The sequence below is a fragment of the Coloeus monedula genome, assembly GCF_965178545.1.
Source record: "Coloeus monedula genome assembly, chromosome: 1".
Classification (NCBI taxonomy): Eukaryota; Metazoa; Chordata; class Aves; order Passeriformes; family Corvidae; genus Coloeus; species Coloeus monedula.
This window is the reverse complement of record NC_138781.1, coordinates 120,819,991-120,830,785: the sequence shown is the minus strand read 5'-3', so window position 1 is coordinate 120,830,785 and position 10,795 is coordinate 120,819,991.

Genomic DNA, 10,795 nt, shown 5'->3' with positions numbered 1-10,795 from the left:
TCATTTAAGAAAGATAGTCTGAGAGTGCCAGCAAGATAAGAGCAGTGCACCAAATAGAGATGAGGCAAATACTAGGTCCCAGCTCCTACTGAAACCACCTAAAGGGCAGACTGGCACTGTCAGAGATATTCATGTCTCCTCATCATCTCCAGCTATATGTTCCCATCACCAGTTGTGTGCCAGTGCTGCTATGACATGAATGAATCAGAAAACTAGTCTGGTCAGAAACCTATCACTTTTTATTATTTTTGGACTGGTTTTCAGGCAGATCACTTTACTGAACCAGTTCACTGAACATCAGGATGAATAGTAGAGGTGGCAAAAAAGGAGAATTGGGAATTTATGGCCAAGGTTAGGTGAGACAGGCTCCACTTCTGTTGACTTAGGGCCATCATAAAATCACAGCCTAAGCTGTAAATACTTGAAAAGCTGGTAGATATTTCTTTCAGAGTGCAACTGTGCAGGACAATTCATGAGCAGTGAAACATATGAGTTCTGGGTCCCAAATAATTGTGTTCACAGGGCAGATACAACACTTTAGCTAAAGAAATTCTCTTTGATATTAATATAAACAAATTAAACATCAGAAGCTATTAACAGAAAAGCGATTTAAATTATTAGCAGCCAACTTCAGTCGCACTAAGGGAAAAATATCCAGAATAGACTCTATTCCCACAGCTTGACCGAACTGGTCTAAATTTTAAACTCAATAGAGAAAGACAATAAACTCCCAAACCTAACCTCCTGGGAAAAAAGTAGTGCAGAATTCAGAGAAGGTTTTGTCTGCAGCTGTAGCAAAACAGTGCTTCCAGGGCACTCTTGCTAGTGGGACAGCAAATGTGACCTGAATCCCAGTTTGTTTGGAAACGGCTGCATATATACGAGTCTTAGAGGGGTGAAATTAAGTAATTCCCTCCAGCAAAAAAAGCAAAAAATAGCTGCAGGGTAAGTTGCCCAAGCCATGGGACATGTTCTGTATAACTGAGAAAAAGCTGCAGATGATGACAAATGAATACATAGCAGAGCAATAATGATGAATTCTTATTCTTTCTTATAAAATAACCCAACATATGCACACATTTGATAAATTATATCTGCTGTTTATAAACAGCATGAAATTCTGAAACCAGGACACAAAACATGCCTCTTGTGGTTCCTCTTTCAAGCTGCTTCTTCAGTGGCATTGCTAAACTAACAGCTCAATTTCCCTGCCTATGATGCAGCCACCTTTCTTTGACAACAAGGCATGCCTGATGTCTTGGTTTGAGAGTCACCCCAGGACACCAGACAAGGCAGTTTCATCAAACTTCTTATTTCTGAAGACTGTGTTTTTTGAGAAAAAGGTGCAAGATACCAGGTGATATAACTATATTTGTAAATTCTGGCATCCCATGAATGCTCAGGACTAAAGGGTAGTACTAGCAATTTCACATCACCCATTTATTTCCTGTATATGTGTTTCTCCCATATGTAGAAACAATCATCAAAGGAGGCTTAAGAATATTCTAAATCCAAGCCGGATGAGAGACAGGATAAAAACAATGACCTTTCTGCTTTGGGGAAAATACAGATTATGTGATTCAATTTTATTTCTTTTTCACTTTTTTAAGAAATAAATTTTTTTTGCCATTTTGATTGGAATGATTCCTAATCAGTAAGTTATTCTGAGTTGGTGTTTTCAGTGTTAGTTTGTTGACGTAGGTTTTACGTTTTTTCTTCTTCCTACATACCGTGCAGTGTGAGTCTTGAAACAAATGTTCTTCCACTCAGGAAAGAACATCCTCAGAGACACAAATTACATATTTAAAATATATTGCATTTTGCTACCTCATCTACCTGGCTGATGATGGAGTTGAAATACCACTTTGTGCACAAGCTTTTGATCTAAATCTCATTGTTTAATACTATTTTTACCATTGGGAAGAAAGAGAACCAAGTAAAAAATTCATCAGTTCACCTTGAGGGGAGGTATGTTCTATCTTGGGCTTTTTAAAGCCAATTGTATGACATGGAAATGATCTTAGATTTTGTAGAAGGTTTTGTTTGGTTTTGCTTTCTCAGTCTGCTTTCCCCATTTCCATTGCCTCCCATCTTTCACCTGAATCAACCCTTCTTTCTCTTTGATAATCACACTTCCATTTAACTGCTAGCCTTGTCATCTCTGTAGTTAAATGAAATAAGCCTAACCATGTATGATGCCTTGAATATAATGAACTCATAAATGAGCTGCCTCTGAAAAAATAAATATATATGTAAATGATGGAAGGATGATCTGGTCTGTGTACACAGGAATGAGTTAATTCCAGGTTGTTACACACTTGTCCAAACTTACCGATTGCTTTCAGTATCTAAAAAGTTATGTGTACATGTTTCTCCATATTTGAAAAGTGATGAAATCTTCCTCTTAGCTGAATTCTCATGTGTCCAGGAAAGATCATTTTATAGCTTTTCTTTACATGTTAACACTTGGGGCGTCTTGCTTTGGGAATTAACAGTTAGAAATTGAACAGTTTTAATTTTCCCCTTGTGCTGCTTATTTCACAAATTGCAGATGAAGGTATTTGTCTAAGGCATGTATCTCTTGGGTCCCAGTCTCCATTAATGAAAACTAGGGTCTGGTCACAATCTCCTGTGGCACCTTCTGCCCTTTTGTCTGGTATTCCTTCCACAGGATATTGGGCTGCAGAAGAATATGATGTGCTTGGTTCTTGGCAGTGATTTCAAATGCATGTTTTGAAATCTAGGCATGAATGTTAGTAATGCAGTGACGAAGGAGAGGAAGCTGCACAGGGAGAAAGGCTGTGCTTTATGGAGAAGAGAACAAAGTCATAGCCTGGTTATGGTTTCTGTCTAAATCTGTATCACCAAAAAATGACAGAGATAAAGAGCACAGCTTTCTTCCATTTCCCCAGGGAAGACCTGAACCAGTCATCAAGATATTTATCACTATCAGGTGAAGGAAAGGCAGGTTTTGTGTCCTGACTTACATCTGTCATCTGAACGTGACACTCCTCATTCTCAGTGAGGCATTGCATTCCCAGGCATGCAGCAGGAGATGAGGGTTCATGCTCTGGCCTAACTCTGAATAGACAGTATGCATTGTAAAACTACACTGTCATCATTTTTTGCCTTGGGTGCAGTGCACACCCACTGCTTCAGGTGTAGAGAATGCTCAAATGTAGTCTAATGTGTTTGTTTTATGTACTTAGGCCTCTGTTTCCCAAACATCTCAAGATCTTGATCCTAAGAGACGTTGTAACAAAAAATCTATTCTTTTTAACAAATAAAATTCTATCAAGAGATAATAACACAACTCCAGGTCTCTGAAGTAACACATGAAAAAATTACAAGATAAAAGTCTCAACAGACTTGGGATATGACTGGCGGCAAGTAGTTCAGTTGTTGCTCACAATACGGGGTTTGCTCTTAAAAACTTCATTTACTATTAAAATAATATGCTTTTTAATTTGAAAAATCTTTGAAATCCAACTACCTATACATCTGCCTGCCTACTTGTGTATTTACCTACCTACTTAGCAAGCAGCCTGACTACCAGTAAAACACATTATGTTGCAAAGGCTCCCCTTTGTTAGGAAGGAGAAAAATGAGTGCTGCATGATGTTCTCTCCCTTGGTTCACGGAGGTCTAATTGGAGAGAGATTCAGAACTGAATAGCAAAAAATGAGCCAGTGAAATCAGAGCGGCTTTGGTTGAATAACAGAATAAGGAAAGATTCAGCAAAGCTGGCTGTGCAACTAAAATGTACATCAGATTTTAATACTTGATACTTCTCAATAGGAAGAGTCTTGGCTACAGTTATGGGTAGAGCTATATTTGACAGGCTTGAACTTCCAGACTATGAATACATCAATCAGGTTGTGCAGTTTACAAAAAAGACAAGCCTGAATATCATGTTTCGTGAAGGTGAGACAGTTTTGGTGTCAAAACTCTCACTGCAAGATGTCTAGAATGGCAGTGCTTGGGAAAAAGGGCAAATGAAGGAGCCTATAGGCTCTAGACAGCTTTTGGTATATTGCTGGCCATGAGAATACAAAGTTGCAGGAATGACCTATTCCTTCTTGAGAGCAAGGACTGACAGATGCAAGCAAGGCACAGGTGGGCTTCAGCAAAGAGTGCTTCTGTCCAAAGTTCTTCTAAACTGATGGAGGGTCAAGTTAGGAAATGAGACAATAGCAAATGAAAGGGGAATTACAGTGACACTGGGTAAAGCAACAAAGAAAAGGAGCAGCAGTGACAGAGAAACAATTATGGTCTGTGTATTTTATAGCTAGTGTGAGTAGGAGTGTTTCTCCCACCACACTGGCATGAAAGCAGGAAGAGCATCTCATGCCAGGGGAGTAGCAGATGGAGCAGCTATATTTTGTATGAGAACTTGTGTTCTGGGACTGTCAAACTGCTGTGGGAGCTGCTCAAGATTTGTGTGTCAGCATCATTGCTGCAGCCCAGGACTTATACTCCAAGGACAAAAAATCATTTTGGGTTACATTATTTACAGAAATACAGGTTGTCCTTTATTCTGTATAAGTTGTTTCACTGCCTTCTTTATCCCATGTTTAAATACTTTCTAGAAATGTTTTAACTAATCTCTGGCATGTGTGAGTCATGGTCACATCCAGCCTCCAGAATAAATTATGTGTGCAATACAGAGATTAGTTTCCTGTTACATATAAAAATGTTGTTAGGGATAAATTCCCCTTACATGACAGGAGGGGATGTGAGATTTTCTGCAGCAGTTCATGCAAGCTGGGGACTCTTAGGGATGTCCAGCTGTTATGGTGCAATATTTCAGAATGACTGGGAAGTGTCTATCACATTTGTAACAGGAGAGCGTTTTGGACAAACGAAAATGGCAGACATTTATCCACAAATCCCCTTCCATGTGGCAAATTATGGTCTGTGAAAGCTCCTGAACCACTATGCTGAGGGATTGAAAGAAAGATTTCTATCTGCACACAGAGGGATGGTGTTATGGCCACAGCCTCTCACAGTGGTTCTTTACTTCCAGAATAAGCTGAAGCTTCATTGTAGATACCTGGTCTCCTTTCATCATCAGACTGAACTTACCCAAGCACTGGGGCACACTGACACCAGTGGTAGCTCATAAGTGATGTAGATGGCGAACCACTGCTTGCCTACTGACTAATTTTGGTTAAGAACTGAATCCACATCATACAGGATCTCCTAACACTCCACACAGAGCAGGCTGGAGGCACAGACTCCACTTTTGCATAATGCAGAGTTGCAACTTTTTCAAGAATTTAGACATACAGCATCTTACTTTTACTTAGCTTTTCATATTTCAGTGTTTGAAATGTCCAGGGAAAGGAAATAGAATAAAACCCTTTTCAAGGTGGCAAGAATGCAAAAAAAACCCCAAAAAAATGGTCTCCAAAATACTGTCTGGCTTTTAAGCCCAAATATCTCACGGACAATTAGCAGCTTCATTAAGAAACTACAGGGCTACCTACAGCACAGGTCAATTAGCAGCTTCAACCTATCTGTCAACTTGCTGAAGAGCAATTTTCACATCCAGTTCTTTGATAGATTATCAAATTATTTTTTCAAAGGAGGAATTTATGCATAATGATAATGGCTAGTCAAATGACAGGAGCACAATTTATCAATGGCTTTTTTTTTCTTCTTGTAGAGGACAGTCTCAAAAGCCTGCATAAGTCCTGCAACAATTTCAGTACAGCTTGAAAATCCTACCATCATCTTTCTGTGCTTCAGCTCAGCAGGAAGAAAGGAAAGATGAAAAGTTATTAAAAAGTTAAAATATCGTGGCAATCAGGAAGCAATTCTGTTTATTAAGCTCATTTTTAGTATAAATATTTAGAAGAGAAATGTAGAGAGAACAGGATGAGATAAAATTTCCCATACAGCTTAAAAATAATTTAAGTGCAAATAGTCAGTGACAAAATAGCAGAGTAATGAGAAAGAAAAAGAAAAACAAAAAACTTTTACTAAAGCATACGAAAAGCCTGGGCTGGATGAGATCATATTTCAGCCTTGGACACATGCTGTATTAGAGTACAGGAAGCTTCTCATCATGCCAGCTTTCAAACAAAGACGACCAAAAGAGAAGCATTGCTTTTAAAAGCTAAAATACATTCTATTTAACAACACAAAACACTGAAAGAAGAAAAGACAGAAATATCTCAAGCTCACATTTGGCTAAAATTCCCTTTTCAGCAAAAAACCCTCAATTTCAAAGATGAGTTGAAGATATTTAAAAAAAAGAACTGATCTGGAGAATGATTTCACATTACTCACATAACATGAATTCTATGAACAATAATTGTGCTTCCTGGCCCTCTAGACCTAGTAATGTATTTTTTAATGTTGACAAACTGTATAAAAGCAATGTCATTTATATATATGTTTCAGGGATCCCAAATATTTAAAGAACAAAATAGTTCTAAGAAGTACTGTTAATAAATGAACTAATATTCATACCTGAGTAAGAAATGACATATGACTGCCATACAGTGAGGTCCATTTTATTTTTTTCAGGCACTGAAAGAGTATGAAACTCCTCCTTGTTTTACTCTTAAAAAAAAAATCCACTTAAACTAGCAGTGATGTGTATAATAAGAATGAATTTGCCTCCAGGAATGTAATTTAGGAAGTAAACTTAAACTGGTCCACTTTTGACTCTATGAACTTTAGATTAAGGCTTGCGAGAAAGTCATTTAAACAGCTATTTAAACAAAAACCACAATTAAACAAAAAGAAGATTTTCATTTCAATTTGGTCCCACAACAAAATTATTGATATTTTCATCCTACTAGTCTTGCTGGATGCCGCTTTTTATCATGACATTAAGACTTAGACAGACAGCTGTCAGTGTCTCTCCAAACTTTTAACCATCTGAGATGTTCACAACAATCCTCCAGGGCTCTCCTTCCATATGAAAAGATTCTTAGTCGTTTGATACTTTAACAGAAGTTAAGGGGTAAATAAAACCTGCCTAACATACTGAGTTTGGGTTTGTACCTTTGGCAACATGTGCTTTGGGAATAAAGCAGTGGACAGTCAGGGGCTGCTGACAGTGTGAAGTAGAAACAGGAACCACTGTGCTGAGGGTGTGACAGAGAGATGGGGCAGGCTCTGAACAACTAATCACTTCAGATCCAAACTGCTCCACTTGCCTTTTCTGCTTATTTTTCCATTCATCAAGAGCTTAGGCATCCTTTTATATGCTGTATATTAGTTTATGCACACATCCTGTATTCGACACACAGTGTTTTAAAAAACACTCTACCATGTTTGGAAAAGGAAATAATTGCATTAAGGTTGATTCTCATTAATGTCATACTGCTTCAATCTTACCAAAAGGTTAATGACAATGAGGAGAATGTCTGGAAACCAGGATGGCTGAGTTGGATGGCTATCTTCTGTGTATGACACAGTATTTTGAATTGTTTGCAGTATTTTCAGACTTTATTTTTGTCATTTCATTTAAAGGGCTGTATAGGCCTGAATCTCTGCATATTCCCCTCTCAAGAACAGACCTTGACAAGCTCATTTTGGGTTTTTTCTGTTTCAGTATCTAATGGTCTGGGTAGTTTTTTAAAGCTTTGTTCTGAAATTATACAGGAAAATACTGCTCAACATGCCTTGAATATTAATGCTGTTGACAGGACACTATTTCAGAGTCAGAGCTGAATTGAAATTCAGAGATCTAATTTATATGAGTTTGGTGTTTTGTTGTTGAACTTCAGTAGCAGATGCATTTGTGATGTAAAGTTAAAATATATTTCCATTTATTCCTTTCACAATTGATCTAGAACTGCCAGTCCATTTTCTCTCATAATCTCTTTGGTTTTGTCTTTGAAGTTACGGCTCTGTTAGAAAACTAATGTAATTTATTCATGTGTATCATAATATTTAAAAGAAATTACTGTTTGGCATGGAGAAAATAGATGGGTTCTGAGCAATTCTCTTGAACGGGCTCATCTGAGAGGTTACATAATTGATATTTACTATTATTGTCTGCACTTTCTTGAATTTTTCATATGGAATTAAATCAACAAGTGAATAAATAAAATGAAATTAAAGCAAACTAAAGTATAAATAGATCCACCACCTGGCAGCTCATGTCAAAAGGTAATAATAAAGTATGTTCTCAGTTTAAATATTTATACAAGAAGATTTTCTGAGACAGCAAGTGTTCTCAAAAAAGGTCAATTTACAGCACATTTTTTTCCACACATAATGAGGTTTCTAGAGCTTAAATAATTTCATGAATTCACTTATTTTGACATCTCAAGAAAGCAGTTTATAATGAAGAGATGCCCAAACAAATCCACCTACGATGAACTGAAGAAAATATTAGCCTGGATTTGATTGAAGAAATAGGAGAATCTTTTTCTCTATAAAAAGTCATTTTGTTCTCATAAATATTCTTTGTGTGCAAGGCAAATCACAACCACTTGGTTGAAGACCAGCACATATTGCAGCCCAGTTGAAATGAATAGCAAAATTTCTTCTGATTTTGGTAAGAAAGAGCCTATTTCAAGACCTTCCAGTGATGTAAGATAGCTGAAATTATTTAGTCAATTAACAAAAAGGGGGAATTTGCATATCATGCCTCATCAAGGCATGATACATTAATTTCCATGTAAACATATTATTTTAGTACCTAATTGAGAGCATATGTTCTTGTACATGCTGGAAAACTTAAACCCATGAAAATTGCATATTAACATTCCAGAAATTACTGTCCTGCAGAAAAGTGGAAGCAGAAACCGTGTTTCTTTAAAAAATATTCCTCTTAATTACAAGAATAAAATGCAAACACCTTGCCCTTAAAGACAGAATAATTCATAGTTCTCTTTTACTCCTCTTCCTTAAATGTAATCTATGCTAAATATTAAGCAAGAATGATTTGGGACATATTTCCCTTTTGGAAATATAAAAACAGTTGGCACCAGGTTTCCCATCTCATTTTAGACATCAACTATTCCAAGATTCTTCAAAACTTTTTATTAACAAGAGGAAATGAATTATTTGGGAGAAGGCTGTGCATGATAAATAAATGTAAATTTAATAACATCATACTAAGGCACAGTTTACAGAGTATGTGTTTTATGTGGAGTTTAAAGCACCAAATAGACACAGATGTCTGGTGCTTTCCTTCTAAGAGTCATTTCAATTACACACAGGTCTCTCTGTGTTATAGTTTGTGCTATGCTTTGTGTTGATCTTGGTTTTTATTAAAACATATAAAAATTATAGGAGACTTTTCAGCATTCAACAAGCCACCGCTAATGATCCTTCCAGACATTTTGAGATAATAAAAATCATCAGCATCTACTGATGAATACAGTGCAGACAAGGGCCTTCATTGCTGCAGGATGGTGAATTGACCCTGGCACAGTTACCTGAAATGGATGGGAAAATAGTTACATGTCATTGTCTGTACCAAAGTCACAAGGGACTTTGTGGGGTATAATAGGCTTTGGAAGAAAGACCAGGTGGATGCTGCCTCTCTGCTCCTTCTCAGCTCATGGGCAAGGGAAGATAAAAGACAAGTTGTTACGAGCAGAGGTATGACTTGTCCTGTTGGAACAGGGGCCATTTTACTCAGAAGTCTCTTAGATAGATAAGAGATAGAAGGAAGGGATTGATAATGATAAATTAAGCAAAAAACCCACCCATCTAATTGAGTGTACAGTGGCTTGCAGGGATATGGAGACATGAAATGTATAAGATTAGCAGAAAATTTACCTTCTCGGAAAAAAAAAAACACGCTGTCAAGCCACAGTACTAAAACCTTGGGAAAAACTCCATGCTTGAAATAAAAGTCAATGTAACTTTTTTAGGAAAGACAGAGAGGGTAGATAGGCAGAACAGTGTTATGTGGAGCCTTCAACGCACCCTTGTTTGCCTCAGAGTTATTAGTAATATGGGGAATATGGGACATGGAACATTCACAGATCACTTATGGTTCAATAACAAAACCAGTGGAATGAATGTTCTGTAAGATACAAACCAGAGCAATAAGCACTTCTCAGTAGTATATGGAAAAGAAATCATGTTATTAATGTCATCAGTCCAGGAAACCTTTCATGAAGGATTTGTGTCAGGCCCCATTGCTCTCCCATGATGTTTAAGAATGGAAATTACAAAGTAAGGAGAAAAAGTGCTTCTGCTAAAATTTAGGGGCCTTGAGAAACTGGTAAACAATAATGCAGACAGGGAAGCTACACAATAAAAGCTCTCTCAATAGACGAGATATACCAACAGAATACAGTACTGTACCTTGGAAAGCAGAGGCTCTGTAAGGAATTAAAATTCACAGCAGGGGAAACAACCTAATTAATGCTTCTGAGTGACAAGTATTAGTGAAAAAGGACTGTTTGTACCCTGTAATCCATGAAGTAAAAGTAATTTTATCCCTCTGTGAAACATAGGTGAGGCTAATACTGAAATACATCATGCAGTTTTGGTGGCTGCATTTATAGTGGGGTTTAGAAGCCCCAGCAGAGCTCCGATGATAACCACAGTACTTATTCTATTTTCTGGAGAAAACATCTTGCTATTAAAAGCTTAATGGTTAAATCTGGTTAGTTTATTAAAAGGGAAGATTGAGGAGTGATTTGATTACAAAGTATAATGCCTTCACAAGGAGAAAACAGAGGGAAGTACATGGCCTTTTATTTAGTGAGAACGGTGTAAGAAAATCTAAGAACTTGAATCAGATAAATTCTAATAGGAAATAAAGTACTAAACACAGTAACACTCCAAAAGATTATTTCCTGAAGTAAAC